At 40.0% G+C, this 26,495-nt stretch overlaps 1 long non-coding RNA gene across 1 annotated transcript; it reads left to right on the top strand.

Annotated features, from left to right (window-relative positions):
• The first annotated feature begins 4,351 nt into the window (after positions 1–4,351).
• Positions 4,352–5,289, top strand: LOC108274603 (uncharacterized). The gene is made up of 3 exons (XR_001814501.3): positions 4,352–4,395; positions 4,471–4,672; positions 5,137–5,289. It is a non-coding gene; the product is annotated as an uncharacterized LOC108274603 (long non-coding RNA).
• Positions 5,290–26,495: the final 21,206 nt, after the last annotated feature.

A 26,495-nucleotide genomic window follows, 5' to 3' on the forward strand; every position in this document is an offset into this window, starting at 1 on the left:
TTGACCTACCAAGTTTGGTCAATTATGTCACAAGGTTGTTGACTTCCTGTTTGGCGTCTTCACGTTCAAATTTGTTTGCACGTAATGGACACACTGTCCCATACATCCTGTAGAGCCAGGTTTTTCGGGCTGGTCTCACAATGCTGCATATCAAATTTGGTGAAGACTGGACAAACTTTGAAGAAGAATTCGAATTGGCAGAAAATCCAATATGGCCGAAATGAACATCATCGTGTCTGTTGAAGTTGGCTTGACCCAAAGAATCTGAGAAAATCAGAATCACGTTTCTACGCCATTACATTACAGAGTTATTATAGTAAACATATGTCCAGGTTTGCCCTATTGGTGGCGCTAGGGGGCTTCAGTGGAGTACACCAAAATTGCTGTGAAGGTAGCTGAGAGTGTCCTCTATCACTGTGCCAAATTTCAGAGAAAGATTTATGAAGCGCTCTATGGGCTGCCATAGAATCTTATTGGAAGAATATAGGTATAATAATAATAATAAGAAGAAGAGGAAGAAAAAGAAGAAGAAAACCTGTATCACCTATGCTCATTTGGTGCTTGGCCCCCTAATATTCTAAAGAGCACAAACAAACAAGTAAATAAATTGGTAACACATTGAACTGTGAAGTTTTTGAAAGAATTATTTATTTTTTGCTTTCATATAATTGTACATTTATTTTATTATATTATTTCGAATATTTGAATAAAATTACTAATTACAACAGGCCTTTCTCACATCAAAGACTGTGGTTCAGTATTTTGGATGGTTGATGCTATCATGGTTAATCAGCATCTCCCTGTACACAGTGTGAATCCTTAAAGTCACATGAAACTGTACACGAGATGCCCAACAGAATGCAATCTGTATTTACAGAGCTGCCAAAAAGTGGTCAGATGCTGGGCTTGGCTCACACTGATCAGACTGCGGGGATGAAGACTAGCTGGATTACAGGCCGGGAAAACCCACTGCTCACAGTTTGGACCTGTCTCAGCTCTGCTGTGACCTGAGAACTGGACTAAACCGGCTTTAGAGCAGGAAACAAGCTTTCAAATAAATCATAAAAAATACAATATAGTGTCAGCAGAAGGTGAACACACTCTAAAATGGAAAATCTTTTAAGCAACAATAATTGAACCCCTGTGGTAATAAGCTCTCCAAACAAAAATTAGCCACATGTATCACTTCTTTCCTAATACTTGGCTATGCCTCCCATCAACTTAATAACAGCCTGATAACCAATCCTACTAGGTGAGGATGCCACCAGTGTTTTGAGTTCTGTCTCCTCTAATTCTATGTATTGTCACTCTTCAACTGACAGCTATATCTCACCTGCTTCTCCAAATAATTCCACGTGTCAGTTATTTTTTTCCATCATGCTCATTGAACAAGTCACACACAGATTTGAGCCTCTACACCACTGGTGTCCAATCTTACCCGGAAAGGGCCGGTGTGGACGCAGGTTTTCATTCCAACCAAGCAGAAGCCACACCTGAGTCTATTGAAAGCCAAGATCAACTGATTAAACTGGTGGAATCAGGTGTGGCTCCTGCTTGGTTGGAATGAAAACCTGCGGATAAGATTGGACACCCCACTTAACACCCTGCAACATATGGTTTCTGCTTGAACATGAATGAAATCTCAGTGTCTGGCCAACAACAAATTACAATTATCCAGGAGACAAACATTTTACATCCATCACAAAATTCGATGTGTTGTGTAATTTGAGATGCTTTTCTGCTCACCACGGTTGTAAAGAGTGGATATTTGAGTTACCTTAGCCTTAGTCGGTTTGGAACCATCCGGTCATTCTGGTCTTCAACAAGCTGTTTCCACCTGCAGAACTGCTGCTCACTGGAACGTTTTGTTTTTCCGCACCATTCTGTGTAAACTCTAGAAATGGTTGTGTGTCGAAATTCCAGGAGATCAGCAGTTCCTGAAGACTCAAACCGACTTTTCTGTTACCAACAACCGTGCCAAAGTGAATGAGATCATATTTTTTCCACATTCTGATGTTTTTGTGAACATTAACTGAAGCTACATGAATGATGGCGAAAATAGCATACAGTTGATGTTAAGGATGAATGTGACCAATTGAAAGTTTTCACTCACAAAGAATGTAAATGTTCATATAAGACTAACAGCAAGTTATGTTAATACAGTAGCTAATGGAGAACAACTTGTGTAGTTTATATGTATATGAAGGACAGCTACAGTTTTCAGGCATTTCTGAAGGTGGAATAAATAAGAGTTATGTATTAGAACAGCATATTTTCATTCTTTAAGAATAAAAAGAGACTTTCTTCATACCCTGTCAAAAGACCTGCAACACTGCTGTGACATTTTTAAAGGAAGAAGCCTAATAGCAAAAATATTTTCACTCCTACAGTCTATGTAATGTAATCATGTTTAGTACATTTTTTATGAATGACCTGCACCAACATTCAGGACATTTCTCAAGGCGGAAGAAAACCTTAACCTACATTTTTTATGTTCGCACTTATGTAATGCTCTGGGAAAAAAAAAAAAAAAAAAAACAACAGGTACCCATTTTCTGTTTAAAAAAATAAATAAAATAAAAAATAAAAAATAAAAACCTGCACAATTTGTACTAACACTGACTGGCTACATGTTTGAGAATTGTCTCAAAGAGAAGGAAACCTGGTGTTATCAGAGCAGTATTTATTAATATCCATTGCCTATGTAATATTAAAGATTTTTAGTGCAGGTTAATATTCATATTTATACATGCAAATTCATTTACTGCTCTTAATGCATAAACTGGAATGTTCAATTAAGAAAAAAGCTAGGCCTGAAGATGCGCTTTAATAGAATAAAAGCTTGTTTAATGAAATGAAGTCTAATTGTACATGAATGTTCTGGCAGTGCTGAGTTTAGATTTGTTTTCTTAGTTAGGTCCGTTAATGCTATCAGATATTACCAAGACCCCACATATAGGTAACAAAGAAGACATTTCAGAAAAGGACAAACATGATCTGGTGCTGAAACCTGGGACCTTCTTGGAGAACGATGTAAGCCAGGCATGGAGAATGAAGTTGAGTTCCAGTCTAACAAGCGGTCCAATCCTTGTCCAAACAGCAAGAGGAACATCATTAGATTCCCAACATTAACCACCAATAAGCTCCCTCTTCCTCAGCAGGATGACACCCTGGAATGATGCTGAGGTGTACTTGGAGATGTAATTTTGAAGTACAAAATAATTTCCAAAACATTAGACACAATATGGAACCCTGTGAAGGGGATTGTTAAGAAGTGGAGACTGGTCACTCTGTGCATCTGTAAACAATCTCTTGTATTCTTCTTATGTCTGGACTATGGGTAAGGGTAGCTAGAGAGAAGCCCTTGGTGTTATGGTCTGATAAGAACAAGGTAGAACTTTTTTGTGCATAGTCCTAAAAGATACGTTTGGCTCAAAAACAGACAGCTTATCACCCACATAACACTATATCTGTGGGGAAGCATGCTGGTGGCAGCATCATGTTATAGGGCTGCTTCTCTTCAGCTGGAACTGGGGCTCTAATCAAGATAGAAGGAATCATGGAGAGTTCCAAGTACCAATCTATTTTGGCACAAAAGCTGCTGTTAGACAGCTGATGATGAAGGAAAAAAAAAAAAATCCCCTTCTGGCATGATCATGACCCAAAGCACAAAGTCACTAAAGTCCAGATCTGAAGCCTATCTAAAACCTGTGGAAAGTTAAGTTGGTACTCTCTCCCATACACCCTTTAACAAAGTATTAGTTTAGGGGTGTGCAAACTTATACAATAAGGTATATTTTTTAAATGTTTTTTTTTCTCCTTTTTTTTCGATAAATTGTTTTTATTTGTTTTTCACTTGTTGGTTGTTATATCACATTAAAAACAGGAAAAGATCTGACATGATTTACCTTGGTTTCATTTCTTAAATCACAAAAATCTGCAATTTTAACGGGGGTGTGTAGACTTTTCATATCTACTGTTGGAACATGCCGTCATCTGTAGTATCAGTGTTCATGCTTTGATCCTTTATTTACAAAAAAAAAAAGTGGTAGCATGAGCCTGAAAATCTACAACACTATTAAGTGTAAACTCTGCTGTGCATAAAGAGGATGCCGTTAGCAACTGGATGAGTCAGCATTAACAAAGCAATCCTGCCAGCAAGACTACATTACAGAACGATGACTCAGTGTGTTAGTGAGAGGTTAAGCTCATGTAAACAAATACAAACTTGTTCAAGTGTAGTGGGGTGTGTGTCGTGGTTAAAACGTCACCCTTATTAACGACGTGGCCAATGGGCTCTCTCCCTACCACAGTATATAAGTGGTTGTTTATGCCTCCCAGTATGCGTCATGGTCGAAAACCCGCCCCTTCCTTTCGTTGCTACGGACTACAGAGGTATGTGTTTTTAGCTTTGTCGCTTAGCTGTTTGATGCTAGCGTTGTCTACTTACCATGCGATTTACTTGTTTAGTGTGACGTTGGGCTACCGAGACTGTGTGCAGGTGTGATGTGCTGCTCACTCTCAGTGCGGTGTGTCGTCAAGGCTCCCATCTGTGTAGCATGGTAGTTTAACGCAGGCCCGGTCGGCGCGCCAGCTGTTGACGTCACAACTATTAAAGAAGCTATCGTGATTTTCGTATGTGCCATCGTGAGTACTATGTCATCGGATCACGGTAGGTAAATCATTTAGTTCTATTACTCGAGCTAAATGATTTTGCATGCTTTCCAAATTGAGGTTGTAATACTTGTTTGTTCTTAGGGTCCTCGATTTTGCATACGTTAAGGCGGGCTGAGTGAGATGTGGTCGTTTCGGTATAGCTCCTCCCCCTCACTCGCCGAGCCACATTGCTGCTTGATTTTGCTTGGTTTTGCTTTTATTTATGTTTGTTACTGTCACTAAGATCAGTTTTCTTTAATTCCACTGTTGTAACAGTCTTTATCAATTATGCTGGTACTGCTATGTGGTAGTAGTGGTTTTGGTCAGTCTTAGTAAACTTGCAACCTGTAATCAGTTTGAGCTCGGGGTTATCTCTTTGTCTTTGTGACAGTAAGTTTGTCTTTGTTTTATTTTATTCTTTTGTTTGTCTGCTTTGAGCATATTGTAATTGACTTTGTGTTTTTTGTTTTCTCCTTGTAGGAGCTGAGTGCTTCCTGAGGCTGGGGGGAGTTCTATGCTGTACCTTAGGCTTTACTTAATTAAGGGTTGTTATTATTGTCGTTAAGCCTTTCTCAAGGGTTCAGAAGTGGAATTTGAACTCACAACGCTCCACTGTCTTTACTGAAAATAAATTTCTCACTACTCAACATTTGAATATCTTTTTTTTCTTTTACTCCTTGAACCTGCCCCCATTTATGCCCATGTTTACAAATCTCTACCACTGTATACTATGGAAGTTTCTAGAGTAGTTTTCAACTAGAGATATGCTGCATTCGTCTTACATCAGAAGGGGGAAGTCAGAGCTTGGAATGACGTCACGGTCAACCTCCGTGCATTCACAATACAAAGTGGGGAAAAAACCCAAGGACCCAAGGACATCTCAAATGTTCTTCTTTTGTTAGCAACAAGCTAGCCAGCTAACTGTGATGAGCAATGTATGTTTTCCTCTTCACAGGAAACGGTATAGTCAGACTTATAGATTTGACAAGCTAATATGGCTGTATGTTGATTGACGTGCTGCTGTGTTTACTGTTCATGCTGTGAGCAGCCATGTTGATTTGATGTCACATTCTGAACTCAGAGTTGAGATCATCCTGAGTTTCTGAGAATTTTTTTTTTTTCCTAGACAGGGGTTGGAAATTATGGCAAGGATTATCACTAGGTTTATCATGACATCACTTTGAAGCAATGCACTAGGCTGTTCATTTATTAAGAACATCTCCTCACTTCATTATTCATTACATATTAAAGTGCTTTAATGTTTAAACCCTTTAGAATTTTTTATATTTCTGCATAAATATGACCTAATACATACTGAGATTTTCACCCAAGTCCTAAAATTAGATAAAGATAACCCAATTAAACAAATGAGACAGAAATATTATACTTGGTCATTTATTTATTGAGGAAAAAGATCCAATATTACGTATCTGTGAGTTGCAAAAGTATGGGAACCTTTGCTTTCAGTATCTGGTGTGAGCTCCTTGTGCAGCAATAACTGCAATTAAATGTTTCCAGTAACTGTTGATCAGTCCTGCACATCAGCTTGGAGGAGTTTTAGCCCGTTCCTCGGTACAGAACAGCTTCAACTCTGGGATGTTGGTGGGTTTCCTCACATGAACTTCTTCCTTCAGGTTCTTTCACAACAATTCTTTTGGATTAAGGTCAGGATGATTTGGCCATTCCAAAACATTAACTTTATTCTACTTTTACCGTTCTTTGGTAGAGCAATTTGTGTGTTATTGTCTTGCTGCATGACCCACTTTCTCTTGAGATTTAGATCAGACTTTAAATCCTGACATTTTCCTTTAGAATTCACCGGTATAATTCAGAATTCATTGTTCCATCAATGATTGCAAGCTGTCCTGGTCCAGATGCATCAAAACAGGCCCAAAGCATGATACTACCACCATCATGTTTCACAGATGTGATAAGGTTTTTATGTTGGAATGCAGTGTTTTCCTTTCTCTAAACAGTACGCTTCTCATTGAACCCAACAAGTTCTATTTTGTTCTCATTCATCCACAAAACACAATTGTTTTTTGGCTTGTCCATGTAATATTTAGCAAACTGCACACAGGCAGTAATGTTCTTTTTGGAGACCAGTGTCTTTCTCCTTGCAACCCTGTCATGCACACCATTGTTGTTCAGTGTTCTCCTGATAGAATAAAAAACATTAACATTAGCCAATGTGAGAGAGGCCTGTAGTTGCTTAGAATTTACCCAGGATACCTTTGTGACCTAGTGGACTATTACACGTCTTGTTCCTGGAGTGATCTTTGTTGGTCTCCACTCCTGGGGGGAAACAATGGTGTGGAATTTCCTCCATTTGTACACGATTTGTCTGACTGTGGATCGGTGAAGTCCAAACTCTTTAGAGATGTTTTTTAAAATCTTTTCCAGCCTGAGGAGCATCAGCAACTCTTTGTCTGAGGTCCTCAGAAATCACCTTTGTTCATGCCATGATACGCTTCCACAAAGATGTGCTGTAAAGATCAAAATTTGAGAGATTCCTGTTCTTTAAATAAAACATGGCACTCACTCACACCTGATTGTCATCCCATTGACTGAAAACACCTGCCTATAATTTCACCTTCAAATTAACTGCTAACTCCTAGAGGTTCACATGGTTTTACCACTCACACATATGTAATTGTGCCACACTAGGGAAAATAGAAAGACTTAGGAAAAAAGACCTCACAAGTAGGTAAATACCTAGCTAGTATTATGTTAACATTTTTTATCAGGAGACCAAAATCATAGCTAAAACAACAGTTTACAGCTTTTAGATAATACTTTATCATATTTAGCATATTTATTTAATTAATTAATTATTTGTTTGTTTGTTTCTTTTCATTTACCATCCAATGTCTGCAATATTGTGATTATTATTATTATTATTATTATTATTATTATTATTATTATTATTATTATTATTACTATTACTATTATTATTATTATTATTAAGATTATCAGCAAAGCCTCAGATATTTAGTATGGCAATAAAACATTGCCTGTTTTTTAAACAAGTTTTTCCTATTTCCTTCCTTGTGTCACTCCTCTGGCTATTTCCACTCTACCCTTGGTTTCCAGAACTTTCTGACGAAATCACCCCAGATGGAGCATGTTGCCTGCGGAGGAACAGATGTCAGTCTGCAATGCAGTTTCTGTAGATCCTCAGGATATTTAGAGAAAATATATTTTAACGGAGACCTCATTTTTCTATGAGGTTACAGTACATTTACTATTTTAAATCAAAACATACATTTATATGGCATTGGTAATCAAGTAGATACACAATCAGTTACTCACTTTGGATTGTCAAGAAGCCCTTCATTTGTCAGTGGAAACATTTATTCATTTTGGTTGTCTACAAAACTGTACATTTTCTGTGTGTGTACCTCACATAAAAAAAAGGCTTTGTGCTGTCATTTATCTTAATTTTACCTTTGTGAAGGCCGGTTATTATTGCAGTCAGTAGTAATGAAGTCTTATCAGGCTCATGGAGGGTAAAGGTGTTATTCAGGTTGATGGACTTGGGTGATCGGTCTATGCAGGCAAATAAATGTGTCAGTCAAAAGCCTTCTGACTGATTTCTATTAAAAACATGCACAACTCTAGTGAATTGATGAAACTCTGAATCAGAAACAAATGTCAGGATCAAAGCTAGAAAAATGGTGCAGTAACGCAAAATTAAGAATTGTGTGTATTAAAAATTCAGCAGACATCGGCCAATAAAATGTTTCAAGTAAAACTGGACCTTGTAGTGGACAGTATGGCAGTTATATTGGTTATAATTTTTCTTAAAGGAAAACGTCTGGGTTACGCATGTAACCCTGTTCCCTGAGAAGGGAACAAGACGTCGCGTTTAGTATAACAGAATGGGAGTGCCCTTGCGCGTGTGACCGGTATCTGAAGCTTGTGTAAAATCATGCCTCTATTTATAGGCCTGCCATGATCAAGTGACAATTTAGCATGTCGCGTGGTATAAATATGGCACCTGTGAACCAGGCTGTCAGCCTCTATTATCTGAAGCGAAGACGCAATTCACAGGCCTGCCCTGGTATGATAAAGCTACGCAATGTCTTGTTCCCTTCTCAGGGAACATGGTTATATACGTAACCCAGATGATCCCTTTCAAAAGGGAACTCCAACGTTGTGTTTAGCATAACACTATGGGGATGAGAATACCCACTCCATCACACCGAGGGTACGGCCTGTTCAAAAAGACCCAAGCTCATGGGTCAAGACACTCGAGCCTGGGGTGGAATGAATATCCAGGCTGTAATAACGAATGAATGTGTGTGGCGTAGACCACCCTGCAGCAGCACACACATCCTGTAAGGATACCCCTTTGGACAAAACCTTCGTGGAGGCTACCGCTCTAGTAGAATGAGCCCTTATGCCCAGAGGTGTAGCGAGACCAAACGCCTCATGAGCAATAGAGATTGCTTCCACTATCCAATTAGAGATGCGCTGCTTTGACACAGCATCACGTCTACTGTCGCTGCCAAAGCAGACCAGCTGCTGCTCTGACTTACGCCATTGGCCGGAGCGGTGGACGTAAGTACAGAGAGCCCTTACTGGACACAGCAGGTGCATTCTCTCTTGTTCCGGTGTGAGGAACAGAGGAGGGCAGAAAGACTGCAACACCACAGGGTGGGCAGCCGATGTAGGCACCTTAGGAATATAATCCGGCATTGGATACAGGAAGGCCTTGGCTAATCCAGGGGCAAAGTCAAGGCAGGAAGGGGCAACAGAGAGAGCTTGTAGATCTCCTACTTGCTTGAGAGATGTCAGGGCCAGCAGAACAGCTACCTTTAGAGTCAGAAGCATCTCAGAGGCTGACTCTAAGGGCTCAAATTGGGTCCCTGACAGACCTTCCAGGACCACAGAAAGGTCCCAGGAAGGTATGCGCAGCCTGCAGATGGGCCTCAGCCACCTGACACCATGCATGAACCTCGAAGTTAGAGGATGTTGCCCCACAGAGACTCCATCAACAGGGGCGTGGCTGGCCGAAATGGCGGCCACATAAACCCTGATTGTAGAAGGAGCCACCCTGCTGAGAAACGTTCTTGTAAGAACTCCAGGACAACATTTATGTGACATCTATGACATTTTTCTGGATGATGATTGGCTGGTAGATAGAATCTTTTAAAAGCAAGTTTATTTGTGAGTTCAGAGATAGAACCCTTTATTTATTTATTTATTTATTTATTTATTTATTTATTTATTTATTTAACAAATATTACACAAAAACGTTTTTTTAAAAATCACCACAGGAAACTAAAGCATCCCTCAGTGATCAGGATTCAGCCAAAATGGCAGATTATAATACTGAGAATCGTGATTTATGGTCACGTCACCCACTACTACCTGAACCCCAACATGACCTGCATTTTTATAACCACAATTGAATCAAACTTTTTACTCTCTTCTTACACCTTATACCTGTCTGCGCATGTAAAAGCAGAGTCATGACGAGCTTCAGTACATCAAACCCCTCTGCTGTGATCTCATCTGCACATGTAAGAAGCACAAAAAATACTTTAACAGAGAGTAACTGAAAGTTTAATACTTCTTATTCACTTATATTGCATGAAAAAAAAAAACAGACTGTTTGCTCCTTACATTTTGGCTCCTTTACATTTTTACATCATAGTAAAAAGGTCACGATTTATTTATTTTTTTAGTCTGGATACCAAATGTAAATTTTCTGTACATTTAACTTTAGTGTATTTCAAAGAAGTGTATCAAATCCACACAATTTTTTTTTTATCCTGAAGTAAAAACTGCATATTCATCTTTATACATTAAAGTTATTTTCATAAAGAGAAAGAATCAACTTGAAGTAGTAGGAAAAGGTGCGATCACTAAACCCCACCCTTAATCTTAACCTCTATATTCTATCCATCCATCCATTTTTCATTTTTCATTAACGCTTATCCTACACAACGTCGCATTTACACACTACGGACACTTTGGAAATGATAATCAGCCAACAACGCATGTCTTTGGACTGGCGGAGGAACCAGAGTACCCAGAGGAAACCCCCGAAGCTCGTGGAAAACCTGCAAACTCCGCACACACAGGGCGGTGGCAGGATTTGAACCCCCAACCCCGGAGGTGCGAGGCAAACATGCTAACCACTAAAGGCTTCATTTTTTTTATGCATACGCTAGAGTATGCGCATAGTCATTCGCATAGCTTTTCAAAGTACACTCCATTTGACATGTACGCGTACATAGGCAGTCGACGCATGCACATTACGGCAACATGCACTACCCCTCCTGGCATACAAGAGTCAGTACAGAGCAGTAAAACAGGTCTTTTGGTTTGAAGGACGATAACGAAGAATAATCGACTATAGTTCAGTTGGTAGAGCGGTTTGTCCACTAATTGTAAGGTTGGCGGTTCGATTCCTGGCCCGCATGACTCCAATTGCCGAAGTGTCCTTGGGCTAGACACTGAACCCCAAAGTTGCTTCCGATGGCAAGTTAGCACCTTACATGGCAGCTCCGCTACCATTGGTGTGTGTGTGTGAATGGGTGAATGAGACACAGTGTAAAGCGCTATATAAGTGCGCCATTTACCATTTACAACAACACGAAGAACAATGGAGGAGAAAGACATGCTGCATTGCTTGTTACTAGAGGAAATAGAAATTTTTAATTTTCCGTTTTTTCTTTGACTACCGTGAGAATCAACTGCCCTGGGTCACTGTTGCCACCTTGTGGAACAACTAAATAGTGCAAAGTATGCGCGGTTAGAAAAATCTGGCGGTGCGTGTACAGCACACGCGTACTCTGCTGATGACGAAATTTGCATCATGAGTACTGTACGCTGTTCCTAGTGTACGCATAAAAAATGAAGTATACTTTGGTCTTAAGCCACCGTGCGCTGTTGAATTTTCAATTCTAATTGTTCATTAGGTGTTGACTATAACAGCAGCTCTGACAGTAATTCCTGTTTTTCCATAATCACAGGTTTATAATAATGTGTCCTTCTAATACGTTATTGTTTCCATAGTAACGACTCGTTCAATCAAACTGAAATGTTTATATGGGGAAGTTAATATGAAGGAGAATTAAGGAGAGGTTTTACTTAGCATTTGCAGAAGGAGTCTCCAATGTCAGCACAATGTCAGCACAACAGTCAGATGTAAAGCTGTAACTTTATTTGTTCCAGCAGAGGAAAGTATTAAGGACAGCGGACTTTGCACTGTACACTTTCTTGATAACATGACAAGTTTAAAAAGATAAATAAATACATTCAAGAGAGAGAAAACTAAAGGCTAGTAAGGTAACTTTTTATAGCTGCTATTATGTAAGTGATAACAGGAATGTTACACAAACATTGTAACAAAACTACAAACAAATAAAGGGGAATAAAACAGTTCATGATGTGCGGGAACAGAAAACTCAGGGTAACAACTAGCTTCAGCTACTTCCTGCCAGAATCACCTACTGTACTTGTCCTTTAATTCAGTGAAGAGCACAGACAGTGATGCACTTATGATGTGGTTCCTAATACTCAAGGCCAGTCTAGTATACTACTACTCACATTCCATTTTTCTCACTTGCAGCTGTGTGTGTGTGTGTGTGTGTGTGTGTGTGTGTGTGTGTGTGTGTGTGTGTGTGTGTGTGTGTGAGAGAGAGAGAGAGAGAGAGAGAGAGAGAGAGAGAGAGAGTTAAAAGTGTGAGGGGTTCGGAATGTTGATCACGTGTGCACAAATGCGAACTCTTGCTTTATGTTTATGTAACCTGTACGTGGGAAGCTCGGTGACTGTGCAAACATGAAAATGTCACTGTGCACTCAACGAAAGCGTCCATTATGGCCCTGAATCCTCTGCTCAGAACTGGTAAATTTGTTTATATAAAAAAAAAAATTTAAAGCCTGGAATTTTTGTCCTTTTTACAAGCTAGCATATGATGCTACAAGGTAAACTGCTCCACAGAGCAGAAATCCCCGAGTGAAGTCATTTCTTCTCTCTTTTATTATTATTAGTATTATGATTATTATGATTATTATTATTATGCTTTTCAGGCTGTAGGACACAACCCAGGCTTTGGTTAAACAAAATAAGTATCCGACCTCTTTCTTTCAGCCTGAGGTGAAAATACACTTATGAGCAATACCCAAGCAGACATCATTGTGGTCACATACAAAACAAAGAACAGCCGTGCTAGAGAATGCTGCTGCTGATGGAGCTGGATCAAAGCGTGTGTATGTGGAGTGTGTTTAAGGATAAGACACTTATGACAGGGCCAGATAAAAGCTGTGCACCTTGTGAGAGGCCATGGAAATAACACGCCTGCTCTACATGTACATCATCACACTATTAATCATGCACTTACGCACTCATGAAGGACCTAGCGCCAGACTTGTTGTTGTTGTTAATGTTCTTCTTGCTTTTTTGCCAAGTGTCTCATAAATTATATACAGAACACAGAGAGGTGGAAAATCTACACAAATATTCAGTGTTTCCTCCAATGCCATGCTCCCCAAGGAGTGTTTGTGCAGCCCTGCATTTGTAATATTATCCTTTTACAAATCTCTTGTCTGAAGTTCCTTGTAGAAAGCATGAAATGCTTCCATGCTGCTTATCCTACATAGGGTCGCAGGGGAGATTGGAGCTTATCCAAGGGGCACAAGGTGGGGGACACCCTGGACAGGAGTGCCAACCCATTGCAGGGCACAATCGCACACACATTCACACAGTAAGCGGTAAACGTGCTTACCACTAAACCACTAAATGACCATTAACTCTCACCATTGACCTCAGAAAGCGAAAGCACCATATCAGCGCATCTCTCAAGCAGAAACTGTCAAGACTAGAGCACCGGCTGAAAGATGAAGAAAGGGTGGAACTTCTTGCTGTTGTGATTTAATATCGGAGACTTCAAAACCCCTACGCAACTGTCAATCATTCCAGATTTATGGTCATTGATTCATTTTATTGTGGAAAAATGCTCTATTGCTCTATTTTTGAGTGATCCATACTAGCATACTGGGATGTTCACCCTTTGAGGTCCGAGGAGCAAATCGGGAAACTCAGGTAGTTGTGACAGTTAGGACTTTTCAGGCTACAATAATATGTAAACATTAAACGTGTTCCATTTATATGTTTTTAAATAATATTTGTTTCAAAAGAACATGTAAACTGTAAATGGTTGTTTTGAGCATGTTCAGAAATCTTATGAAAACATTAATGATCTACTGCAGCTGTATACATACAGTACAGAAGCTCCTACACAACATGGTAAATGGTCTGCACTTATATAGCGCTTTTATCCAAAGCGCTTTACACTGTGTCTCATTCACTCATTCACTCACACACACTAATGGTAGTAGAGCTGCCATGCAAGGCGCTAACTTGCCACCAGGAGCAACTTGGGGTTCAGTGTCTAGCCCAAGGACACTTCGGATTGTGGAGTCATGTGGGCCGGGAATCGAACCGCCAACCCTACGATTAGTGGACAACCCGCTCTACAACCTGATCCACAGGTTACATATACAAAATGCATGACGGTTGGCAAGTCTGCTATAACAAGAGGCAGAGCTTTTTAAGTGAGACAACATGATTGAGTCGAAGTGACGTCCGGATTAGTTGGGTGTTAGTGGTCCACATCAGGCTCCATGCAGACTGTTCTTATTGACCATTATATTGGCTTCTGCAAGAAAATCCTCTGTTCTTAAAAATCCCAGCTTTAATTTTGAAAGAGCACAGAGAAACCTGGCTGTGCGGCTGTGGCTCAGGTGGTAGCGCGGGTTGTCCACTAATCGTAGGGTTGGTGGTTCGATTCCCAGTCCACGTGACTCCACGTGCCGAAGTGTCCTTGGGCAAGACACTGAACCCCAAGTTGCTCCCGATGGCAAGTTAGCGCCTTGCTTGGCAGCTCTGCTACCACTGGTGTGTGAGTGTGTGTGTGTGTGAATGGGTGAATGAGAACCAGTGTAAAGCGCTTTGTAGGACCACTAAGGTTAAAAAAGCGCTATATAAGTGCAGACCATTTACCAAAAAAAAATAAAAACCCTGTAACTTCTACAGCAGTGTATGATGCACATTCGTAGCACAGTGACGTATTAAATCCTTTGTGCTGTTGCTTGTGAATAATTCACAGCGGAATTGCCCTCAATAAGTTTTAACTTGACTTCACTTGCATTCAGTTTACAAGCTGGGTTTATGGAATGAGAAACAGTTTAGTGAAAGAGTGGAGAATTGTTTGTGGATGTCATTTTTCTAATGAATTCAATTACACCGAAAGTCATGATGAACTTTATCTCTGACATTGACTTAAAACAACAGGAAATGACCTGCTGTAACTCACGCCTACACTCAGAAGCCTTTCCAGGAGGGTGTGCAGGAGCTGCCCACATGCTCGACTGCTGAAACATCATGCTCATTTAATTGCTGGGTGTATTCTTCGTGCCCTGCTGAAAATGACTGATGTACTTATTAGAAAGATTTTCTATTGTTTTTATTTACTTGATCTGGGTTTCTTGTAAAAGCAAAGTTGAAGAGAACACAGCACCATGTCTATAGCACTCAGTCGAGATTACAAACCAATGTACTCGACCCACAATCGCGTCAATCAATCGTCTTTTAGCTTCTCAATCTCAATCGCTTCTGCTTTGTAGTGAGCGTCAATGTGCAGTTGCCCTGTCAATTTTGTTCCTTCTGCTTCTTTTGAGGTGATGTTGACAGTTTATAGAGATGTTTCGTGCAGGAATAACATTTACTGCTAACAGATGGGCTTCCACATGGGCTCTGAGTCACAGTTTAATATCCTGTCTATTGATCAAGTTTCAGGCAAGTCAGAATTAATGAGCATATCAAATCAATGTTGCCACCTCACAGCTCCAGGGTCCCTAGTTTGATCCTTCCAGGTTCTCTGGTTTCCTCCCATCTCCCAAAAACTTGCCAGTAGGTGAAATTGCCCCATACACAGATAAATCTGTGTATGGGGCAATTTCACCTACTGGCAACTGAAATACACAGATAAATCTGTGTATGTGTGTTGTCATATGATGGACTGGCATCCTATCTAGGGTGTATTCTTACCTCACTGCTAGTGTTACAGGGACAGGCTCTGGATCCACTTATGACCACTGATAAAGAGCTTACTGATGGTCATTGAATGAATGAATGAATGCTTTTCGCCAGATTTTCAATTAAGCCAGATGGTTGGCAATGCTTCAACTCTAAATGGATCTCATTAAAAAGAAACAATGAGATGCTCAGATCCTCAGCATATAGTAGTTACTAATCAGAAGGTCAGGGTTTACAGCTCATGCATGCCAAGCTGCCACTGTTGGGCCCCTTGAGCAAGGCCCTCAACCCTCTCTTCTCCAGGGATGCCATATCATGTCTGACCTTGTGCTCTGACCCCAGCTTCCTACCAAGCTGGGATATGCAAATAAAAGAATTTCACTGTACTGTAATGTCTATAAAACAAAGGCTTATGATTCTTCTTACCAAGAAAGTATGTTCAGAGAACAAAATAAAACGAGCACCACACACTGAGACTTGTGGGACTCCAACTGAGAAGATAGGAGACAAATCACTTTAATCCTACGCCACTAATTCCAGGTTGTAGGAATATTGTTATGTTCCAGGGTAACACTGTGTCGATAGAGGTGGTGCTTCAAAGTTTGTCACTAAATAAGACCTATTAAAGGGGTATTGGCAGGTCCCATTAACTTCACGTGCATGTGAGACCTCTGCATTTGAAAACCCAGACAGCTTCCTGCAGTACATTTGTATGGCCTTTTGGGATGCGAAATGCTCCAGCAATATTCCAAAGGCTCATGCAGAAAGGTTTGTCAGATTGTGAAGCTTGACATCGTGGTGAATGAAAGTTAAATCAATTTAACTGCAGGCCAGGATGAGGAAACATGCTAAATAAAAATACAATTAATAAATGCAAGTTAAATCAATTGATATAAAACGCAAAAAGAAAAACCTCACGCAGGAAAGTATATAAAAGTGAATGTACTGTATTAATGAATGTAAAAAGAAAACAGCTAAATACAGTTACAGTAACAAAACAAAGAATATTTCTCTCCATGTTTTTCTAAGTTCACATGGATGGATGAAGTGTCATCCCTATATGTATGTTCAGTTTCCTGAATTAGACAGGTACATATGGGTGAGTTACTCATGTTTCAACGAGTGACGTATGTTCTGTTTCTAGCTGCACATTTCACACAGAAAAACTGCTTGAACATAAACAGCAGCTGCTGATGGGGAATGGGATGGATGACGAAACGAGTGGATAGTATAGCCCACAAGGGCCTCCTGCAGATGGCTAACATTCACATACACAACCACACATACAGTCTGACAGAGAAAAGCCTTCAGCCAGGTTCCCTTTATCACAGCAGTTGTCTTGGCAGACAAAACCCCCTCGCTTTCATCAGATGGTCTAAGTCACATGTTGAAAATGTTGGAACACAGAAAGCAGCTTGGTTTTTGGAACCTTTTCCTGCCTGCTAATATGCATGAACTATTATTATCAATAACTACTGTGGAGAAAATGGCAAACAGGAAAGAGGAAACTCAAGAGGTTCGGCATGATTACACTTTCTTGTGAGTTTTGCCTGCCCAATTTTGCCAGCTGGAAGAAAACTTGGATAAAGTTTGGTAATAATTACAAAAGTTAAGCTATAGGACACACTCCTGAATAATGCCATTTCTCTTCATGACCATCATGAAGTTATAAATGGCCCCAGAAAATTCTTTTTCATCTGCTTGGAGTTTCTGTATTTCCTGTGACATGGACACCCTAAAAATGTTTATGTCCAGCTCTCAGCCTTTCTTCAGTAGATAATCTTGTTTGGATAGTGTTGATCTGTACCGACAAACTGCTGCTGTAATCTTGTACTCATCCCAGGATGCTTTCAAAGCCATTCTCTACTCCACTAGCATCTTCTTCCGCAATCAGGCTAGCATTATCTCCAAACTGCTCCTCCTCCTCTCTTTGACTATTGCCTTTTTAGTGTTTTGCTCCATTTCATCATTGTCATTGTTTCTGTTCTTAAAAATGCTGTTAATGATAACCTCTTTCTTTTCACTAAGACACAAAAACGAATGTGATTTTTTGACATTGATTCATGACAACAAATTCAGGTGAACTTTGAACTTGAAATGATTACGGTCTGGGAAAGAGGCTATTGATTGGCTATTAGCAATATTGGAGCACTGGTAATATAAGATTAGCATTATTACTGCAGTTTTTTTTTTTCTATTTTAGTTTTGATGAATTAAAAACTGAAACTATTTGTTTTGATAATATTGCTGCATTAGATTTTAAACATCTAGCTGTAGACATGCCGGGTCCATGTAAACAGGTTCTGGAATGCAGGTGTGATACATTTTAGAGGTGCCGGATCTTGTACAAATTAATCCGGCTCAAATTAAACTCTGAGCTGGGTACCAATAAACAATGATTAAACAAGCTAGCATAAATCTTATCCACTGGGGGGGGGGGGGGGGGGGGCACGATGCAGCATCATGCATTCACAGTATTCCTTCATTCATCCTTAGTAACTGCCTGGTCAGGGTAATGGTAGTTTACATTTGGCTACTAGTTTGTCTATATTTTGGGAAATAAAACCAACTGAATTTGTTAAAAAATTATGTGGCAAAACAAACAACAACCACTTTCCAGCTTAGGCTACACCCACTTTGGGCTTAAAGTCCAGATCCAGATCCAGATGAGTATATTTTGAGCCTTAAACAGATACAGATACAGAGTGTCGTCGTGTTAAACTCATAGTGTAAACACTGTAAAACTCACACATTATTTATATTTTGTGCTGTATATTTTGCCCAACATTAAGCTTATTAGTAAACATCACAGTTTAGGTTCCCTTTAGTTTTAAGGTTGGTCGAGGGTCATGATTAGAGCTCAAAGATGTTCTTTAAATTGTTACATTACTATGAATTGTGTATCATATCAGGTCAGCCCTCAGGGGGCATTTACAGATTTGCGTTCAGGTTATGAATGGAGCGGCTGTGACTCAGGTGGTAGAGTGGGTTGTCCACTAATTGTAGGGTTGGTGGATCGATTCCCGGCCCGCATGACTCCACATACCAAAGTGTCCTTGGGCAAGACACTGAACCCCAAGTTGCTCCCGATGGCAAGCTAACGCCTTGCATGGCAGCTCTGCTACCATTGGTGTGTGTGTGTGTGTGTGTGTGTGTGTGTGTGTGTGTGTGTGTGTGAATGGGTGAATGAGACACAGTGTAAAGCGCTTTGGAACCGCTAAGGTTAAAAAAGCGCTATATAGACCATTTACCATTGAAGAACAAGTGAATGTCAGGTCTGAGGTCCTGGAAAATGAAACACATACAAATGCATAAATTAAATCCATCATGCTTCCTCTAGGTGATCATACAAGAGTTCTTCCTCCATCTAATCTGCTGTTGGTCCCTTTGATGGCTGAGTCGAGTTCATAAGCGGGCCGGTGGATGTGTGATGGCGTATACTTAACACAAATGCAATTACAGAAAGACTTAACAAAAGAACCAATGCCAGCAGGATGTCAAGTGGCCTTTGAGTAATCAGCCTGCATTGGACATCAAAGTGTGTGCCCATTACGCTCTTTCTGAGGAGAGGTTAAGTTAAAAGATACTATAAGTCTGAAGAGTTTGTGCAAAGCTCTTCAGTTGTTTATTCATTGTTGTCTTTTCTTGAGTGTCCATCAAGCAGCAGTTTCAGCATTTTCAAATGTCAGGGTCAGTGGAGGAAACGCATTAGAGTCTGGACTGCAAATGTGGCAGAAAAATGCTTGATGCCAGTGTGCAGGATTTGTCTGGCATATTTCTCTGTGCACGTGGACGTTTTGAGACCAGTTTATCGCTTATCTGCAAAACAGTACAAAATATAATATGTTGTGAGAATGGATGTGAGAATGGAAAACCTATTTCTTTCAGTTCAACCTCTTTTATGTTTTTGTGTGCGCGCGTGTGTGTTGTCTCTGTCTACACACGTGATCTGCATTTCTAAACTGTCCTGAAGTGTGTATCTGCTTGTTATTCATTGGAAGGAGCGGTAGGGGGCAGTAAAGAGCTAATGAAATTATGTATCTCTGTCCGATCTGTAATTTAAACTAAGAGAAATCTCTACCTCTAGGGGTCCTGGATAGGCAAGTGTGTGTGTGTGTGTGTGTGTGTGTGTGTGTGTGTGTGTGTGTGTGTGTGTGTGTGTGAGATAAACACTTGCTCATCTGCCCCTGACTAGCACAGCACTGACATTTCCTGATCAGAGAGGAAAGAGAGATTTGTTTAAAATAAAAAATAAAATAAAAAATTTTAAAGGCTTTATTATACTGTAGAGTGACTCCATCTCAAGTACTTTGTAAAGAGATTTTTATTTGGAGCAGGTCACTTCTTTTTCTTCCTCTTTTACTTAGAAAGTTGACCAATAACACACTGAAAAGAGATTACATAGTAATTATATATCGGTTCAGGAAGGAAACAGCCCATTACTCACCACTAAACTCTAATCTAAACACGGTTTTCTTCACTGTATAAATGCTGCACGAACACAGGTCCAAGTCTAAATAAATAAATAAATAAATCCCAACCTTAGCTACGCATATTCATAAAGTCCATTTGTCTTTGTGTGAGCAGGAAGACGCTCATGTCATCAGACATATGTTTTAGATAGCATGTGGGTATAACAGATGGTCCTATTCTGCAGGCATCAATCTGGTATGATTCCTTCAACCCCTGATCTGAATGTCAGGCTGACATTTTATGATCCACCCCACCCCCCTCCACCTCAGTTTCATTCCTGAGTTAATCACGGCATTGATTCTGTTAGACTCTGCACATTTCAGTGTTCAGGTTTCATACTGGAGCCAATGGAGGCTCTAGATCATTATATGAATGGGACCTGGGGGAAGGCAGACGGACCAGGGCAGGTTTCTCCTCAGCAGAATTTATAACTTGCATACAGAGAAACTGTACTTAAGTAAAAGTATGAATTCTGTACCAAATTCTTACAGAATTATAAGTAGTAGCATGGAAGCAAAAATGTACTTGAGTGAAAGTCAAAAGGTATCTACATTTTATACATACTCATACATAGATTCAACAGTAAAAAGTCATTCTATTTAACTGATGGAAAAACTAGATACATTGCATGTCTAGATATTTTGATAAGCACACAGTCATAAGGAAAATCAGACAAACCTAGAATTGGCTTGTGGGTTAGCTAATATTTCGTAACAATTGTGGAATGAATGCTTAATCACAACAAAACAAAGCAAACAAGGTTAAGGCTAGCTATTAAATTTCACTAGCTAGCTAATTTAACACGTTTATTCATCTAATTTAACTACTTGCATTAGCTAATTTAACAAGCCAGTTTGCAAAACTTTAGCTATTTAATTTAACAAAGCAAGTTACAAAATTTAACTAGCTTGCAAATTTGACAAGTTAAATTACAAAACTAGCTAATGTACTAAACTTACAGTTAACTTGTCATGTATCAGAGAAGGAACTCTGAACTACAGTTCCCAGCAGCCACTGCACCTTACTACATCACAGTCATATAACCACCTGCACCTGAATCAAGTTCTTGTTAAGAAGCACTCATGTGTATATAGCCACAGTTTGCAGTGCACGCCTTGTCTTATGTTTGTCTTTCTTTTCCGTTGTCTTTGTTGCTGTGTTTAGGTCTTTGGCTTATGTTTAGTCTTTGCCATAGTGTTTTGCCACTATGTCTTAGTGTATTTTATGTTTTTGTTATGGCCTTTTTATGGTCTTATTATCCGTCTTCGTCTCCAAAACGTGACATAACTCAACATACTTTAAATTTGATTGCAAATTCTAAAGGCTGATATTTCAGTTTTACGTGGGAGGCAAATGAGACATCTTTAATATATGAATCTTTAACTCCAGCAAAAGACAGAATTCTTACTAAGGAGGAAAAAAATAGGACAAAAAAAGAAAAATGGCATGGCATTTGAGATTTATAACAAATACTGTGAAGGTCCAAATGAAAATGTAAGGAGTAAAAAGTAGCAACAGTAAAATAATTAAATTTCACTAATACTAATAGTAATAATGATTTAAGTACAAATGTTCTAAAATATAACTTCATGCCACGACAAGTTTCTTGTTAAATTAGCTAGCTAATTAAATTAAATAAATTAAATTAAAAACAAATTAAATTACATCTATGCTATGCATACATCTTTATATTTCTACCTTTAAATTGTATTTTAATTGAAATATTTTCAGTATTTATTTTGCTTAATCATATTTTATCTTTAGTTTATTCTTACTTTATTTCTTATGTGTATTTCTACCTTGTTTATGTATGCTGTGCACAGATATGTTCGTGCCAGGTATGACAGAACCCCCCCCAAAGGGCTCACTTCGGGAGCAGAGTCCTTTCGGGTTCTCCCCCGGGGTCTTGGTCCTGGAAGTTCAGAGTGTGCTGCGTGGAAGTCCTTATAGCTGTGGGTCCAGGATGTCTTGCGCCGTTCTTCTGGCCCGTAGCCCTCCCACATGATTAAATACTCCCTTTTTAGCTTACCCCTCCTGTGCCGTGAGTTGAGGATACTCTTGATAAGGTAGGCAGGTTGCCCATCGATCTCCAGTGGGACATGAGAGGCTTTGAAGGGCACATCCGTGGCTGGAGGTCCTGTGATGATGGGCTTGAGTCGTGACATGTGGAAGGAGGGAGATATGCGACTGTGTCGAGGTAGTTCCAGATGGTAGGCAACCTCATTGATCTGCTTGATGACCTTAAATGGCCCCGTGTGCTTTGGGGTGAGTTTCTTGCAGCCATGCGGCTGTCTCAAGTCCTTGGTGGACAACCAGACCCTATTGCCGGGCTGGTACTGTGGATGCTCGCTGCGGCGGTGGTCAGCTTTGCGCTTGTAGGTGTGTGCCGTCTGTACCAGGTGCTGGTGTGTGCTGGCCCAAACCTGTTCGCTCCACTGGAACCACTGATCAACTGATTCCGTGGGGTTCGAATTCAAGGTGAACTGTGAGGGCTGGTATCCTAGCACACACTGGAACGATGTGAACCCTGTGGTTGAGTGACGCAGTGAATTCTGTGCGTATTTGGCCCAGGGGAGGAATCTGGTCCAGTCCTCGGGGCTTGAGGCACTGAATGTTCTAAGGAACTGGCCTATTTCCTGGTTCACTCGTTCCACTGGCCATTGGATTGTGGACGGTAGCCAGATGTGAGGTTGACCGTGATCCCCATCTTCTCCGTGAAACTCGACCATATCCTGGATGTGAATTGAGGTCCCCGATCACTGACTACTTCCTCCGGGATGCCGAAGTACCTGAACATGTTCTGAAAGAGTAACTCGACTGTCGTGAAGGTGGTGGGAAGGGCGTGTAGTGGAATGAGCCTTACCGATTTCGAAAATCGGTCCACCGTCACCAGAATGGTCGTGTTACCCTGGGATTCAGGTAGGTCTGTGACAAAGTCAATGGAGATATGGGACCAGGGACATTCCGGTATGGGTAGGGGCTTGAGCTTGCCGGCTGGGAGTGTCCGTGGAACATTACATTGAGCACATGATGAACATGACGCCACTACTCTGTGTACCTCCCTCTCCATATTAGGCCACCAGTACTTTGCCTGCAGATGGTAGGTGCGGTGTGCACCTGGGTGACATGTGCCAACCGCCGTGTGGGCCCAGACAATGAGTTCCTGTTGGTACCACTCAGGCACAAATCGTCTTCCTGAGGGGCATGTTGCTGGAACCTGTGACTGGGGAATGTTTGCTAAGGTTCGATCCAGCTCCCATTCCAGGGCACTGATAATACAGGAGGGGGGAATGATGTACTCCTCATGGTTCCTCAGAACCTCAGTGCTGTCCAAACGAGAAAGGGCATCAGCCTTAGTGTTCTTGGACCCGGGTCTGTACGACAGTGTGAATTGGAACCTGGCGAAGAATAGTGACCATCGGGCTTGATCTGTCTGATGTAATGGAACATATCAGCTAACTGCCAGGATATGAGTCCTTTAAGATCGAAAGTGTTGTTGTTAACAAATTCATGACACAGAACTACAGCAACTTTTATAATTTCCCAAAAGTGTTTCTTTGTTCCTAGCATTCATTCAAATTGTGGTGGGAAAAAAAAAACATTTCTGTGATTTATCTTCCATTTTTATATTACCTTTGAGCACAATTTAAATACGTTTGTGTTCAGTAAATGTTGTGACTCAAACGCTGAATGAATCACAAGATGGTACTTTAATATCTTACAGCCAAAAACAATAATATATCCCATGCTGCCACATTCATTCTTAGGACTATGTCTGTAGTATTACAAATCTGTCAGTAAATCTTGCAAACTGTGTTTTTCACGTTCAATTCTCAGAGTGTGATATTACAAAATAATATCCAACTCTCTATAAAGAGATAAAGCATACAGATAGAACACGCAGTCTTCATTATACTGCTGCTCTATTGATTCTGTACTAAAGCCAATTTTCCTATAAGCCTGAAAAACTGTGAGAAAGTACGTTCAGACTGTCGGTCAGCTCCCACAGTCTGTCTCTAACTTTTCCCAAAGTCCCACTCAGATTATCTGATCAAATAGCACATCTTGTCTCTTTCTTTCCTTCTGTCAAACACACACACATGCCACCACAGATACACTCACATGGTCCTCTGGTTCAGCATGATGTAATGGTTTTTGGAGTTCAGGAATAAATATTAAGAATACACAATTATTGTATGACAATAAACCAAAATTCCATAACCTGTTATATGAATAATATTGATCATGTTTCACCATCAAGCTGTGAAACATTAAGTAGGTTTATACTGAAACATTCGTGGATTTTAGAGACATTGCAATTTAGTGATTCAAATTTTATTGGTCACACGCACAACTATACACATGCAATAGAATGTATCAATTCATTTCTTTATGAATTACTTTAACTGTAATTAGCTAGTTAGTTAGTTCGTTCAGTTTTATTTGTATAGCATTTTTAACAATGGATATTGTCCCAAAGTAGTTTTATAGAAATATATAAATTCAGAATATAGATTTTAAATGTATGAATTTATCCCTAATGAGCAAGCCGGAGGTAATGAAAAACTCCCTGAGACGATATGAGGAAGAAACCTCGAGAGGAACCAGACTCAGCAGAGAACCCATCCTCATTTGGGTGACACTGGATAGTACAATTATAAATAATAATTAAATCCCTTCTATAAATGTACTAATACTACATGGTCAAATAGTGCAGTTGTGTAACCAGGAAAATCCATTATAGTTTTTACATGAAGTCTGTTTTGTTGAACTTCTCCACTGTTCACTGATGGAGACTCGTGTGCAAAACTGTTTGAGATAATTGCAGTGCTAAACCTATAATAGCAATTGTGGTTCTAGCCATCATAGCATAAAAGTTCATAGAATTGAGGTCCAAAAAAGCCATCTTTATGGTATTTTAAGTGGTACTATTCTCAGCAATCTCAATGTTCTTTAGGCTGCACCATGTGGGGCCATCCTCAACAGCAGCATGTAACTTCTAACTGATGAGAACTCCAGCCAGGAGTAGGGCATCAGGAAGGAACAGGCAGGTTCGGAGAGCAGAAGGGTAAGGATCACTGGTATCTCAGGAGTATCACGTGTAACTCGACAGAAAGAGAGAGGGAAAGAAAGGGAAAGGGTAAGAGAGGTAGAGATTATTACGTATGCATATTGTCCCGTAATGGTTAAGGACGATGTAATTTGCGTTAGTGCAAGCAGGGACTCCGACAAGACTAACTATGACAGCATAACTAAAAGGGAGAGCCTTAAGGCGATAAGGCGGCCAGCCACTCCACCATCAACCAACCAGGGTGAACGCATGAAAGTGCGTGTATGTGTGTGGGGCGGGGGGGTGGGGGTGTGTGACAGCATTAGGAGGTGAAACCAGTTGATATTTGAAATGGTTTATGATGTAATAGTGGTTGACAAAATGTGAGGAAGTCCTGAGTGTATCTGAGCTCTTTCTCCTTATGTTTCATTCATTTCAAATTTCATTTTCTCTTTTCTTCCCAATGTAAACTTTTATTTGCTAACATTTAAAGTTTCGCTATGGACAAAAATGGTTTAAAGTAAACACAGAAGTCCACTAATATACAAGAAGCAAAGTTGTTTACAATTTCTTACTTCCTGTATATCTTGATTGAGAGATGTGTCGTCCAATCAGCGGTAAGTAATCCATTCCAAAAATATACCTACCTTTTCCATTTTGTCTGACTTGCTAATGTGCTTTCTGATTTGTTAATGTGTTTTCTGATTCGTCATTGGGTTTATACTTTGTTGTTTTGTTTTCGGATTTGTGATTTGTTGTGCACTTCTCGGCCACCGTAAAGGAGAAATCCTTCATTCTGGTTATGAGATCAGCCAGTCTCCTGGATCTGAGGAGTGATGGCTGACAAAACTGATCCTTTAGGGCCTGTGGTTTTAGGGTTGACGAATTCACACGTCAAACCTCTTGAACAGTAAGAGTGACTAACATTCTTTATACAGATCACTCAATTCACTCCTGACAAGCATGTCTCTGAGGTTTGTGTCTGGTCTACTCTCTTAAAATTACAGGTTCCATTTAGAACCAAAAAGGTTTTTTGTTTTGTTTTGTTTTTTTAGCCCGATGCCATAGGAGAGCTCTTTTAAGTTGCACAAAGAACCTTTTATTCTTAAGTTCTTTAGAGAACCACCTATTTACTGGTGCTTTAAATAACCCAGAAATGGTTCTTTACAGCAGTACCACAAGGAACCATGCTATCATAAGTTCTGTAAAAAAAAAACCTTAGTTAGTGCTTTAAGGAACCAAAGAAAACAGTGATTCCAGGAG

Source organism: Ictalurus punctatus, chromosome 14, assembly GCF_001660625.3.
Source record: "Ictalurus punctatus breed USDA103 chromosome 14, Coco_2.0, whole genome shotgun sequence".
Taxonomy (NCBI): domain Eukaryota; kingdom Metazoa; phylum Chordata; class Actinopteri; order Siluriformes; family Ictaluridae; genus Ictalurus; species Ictalurus punctatus.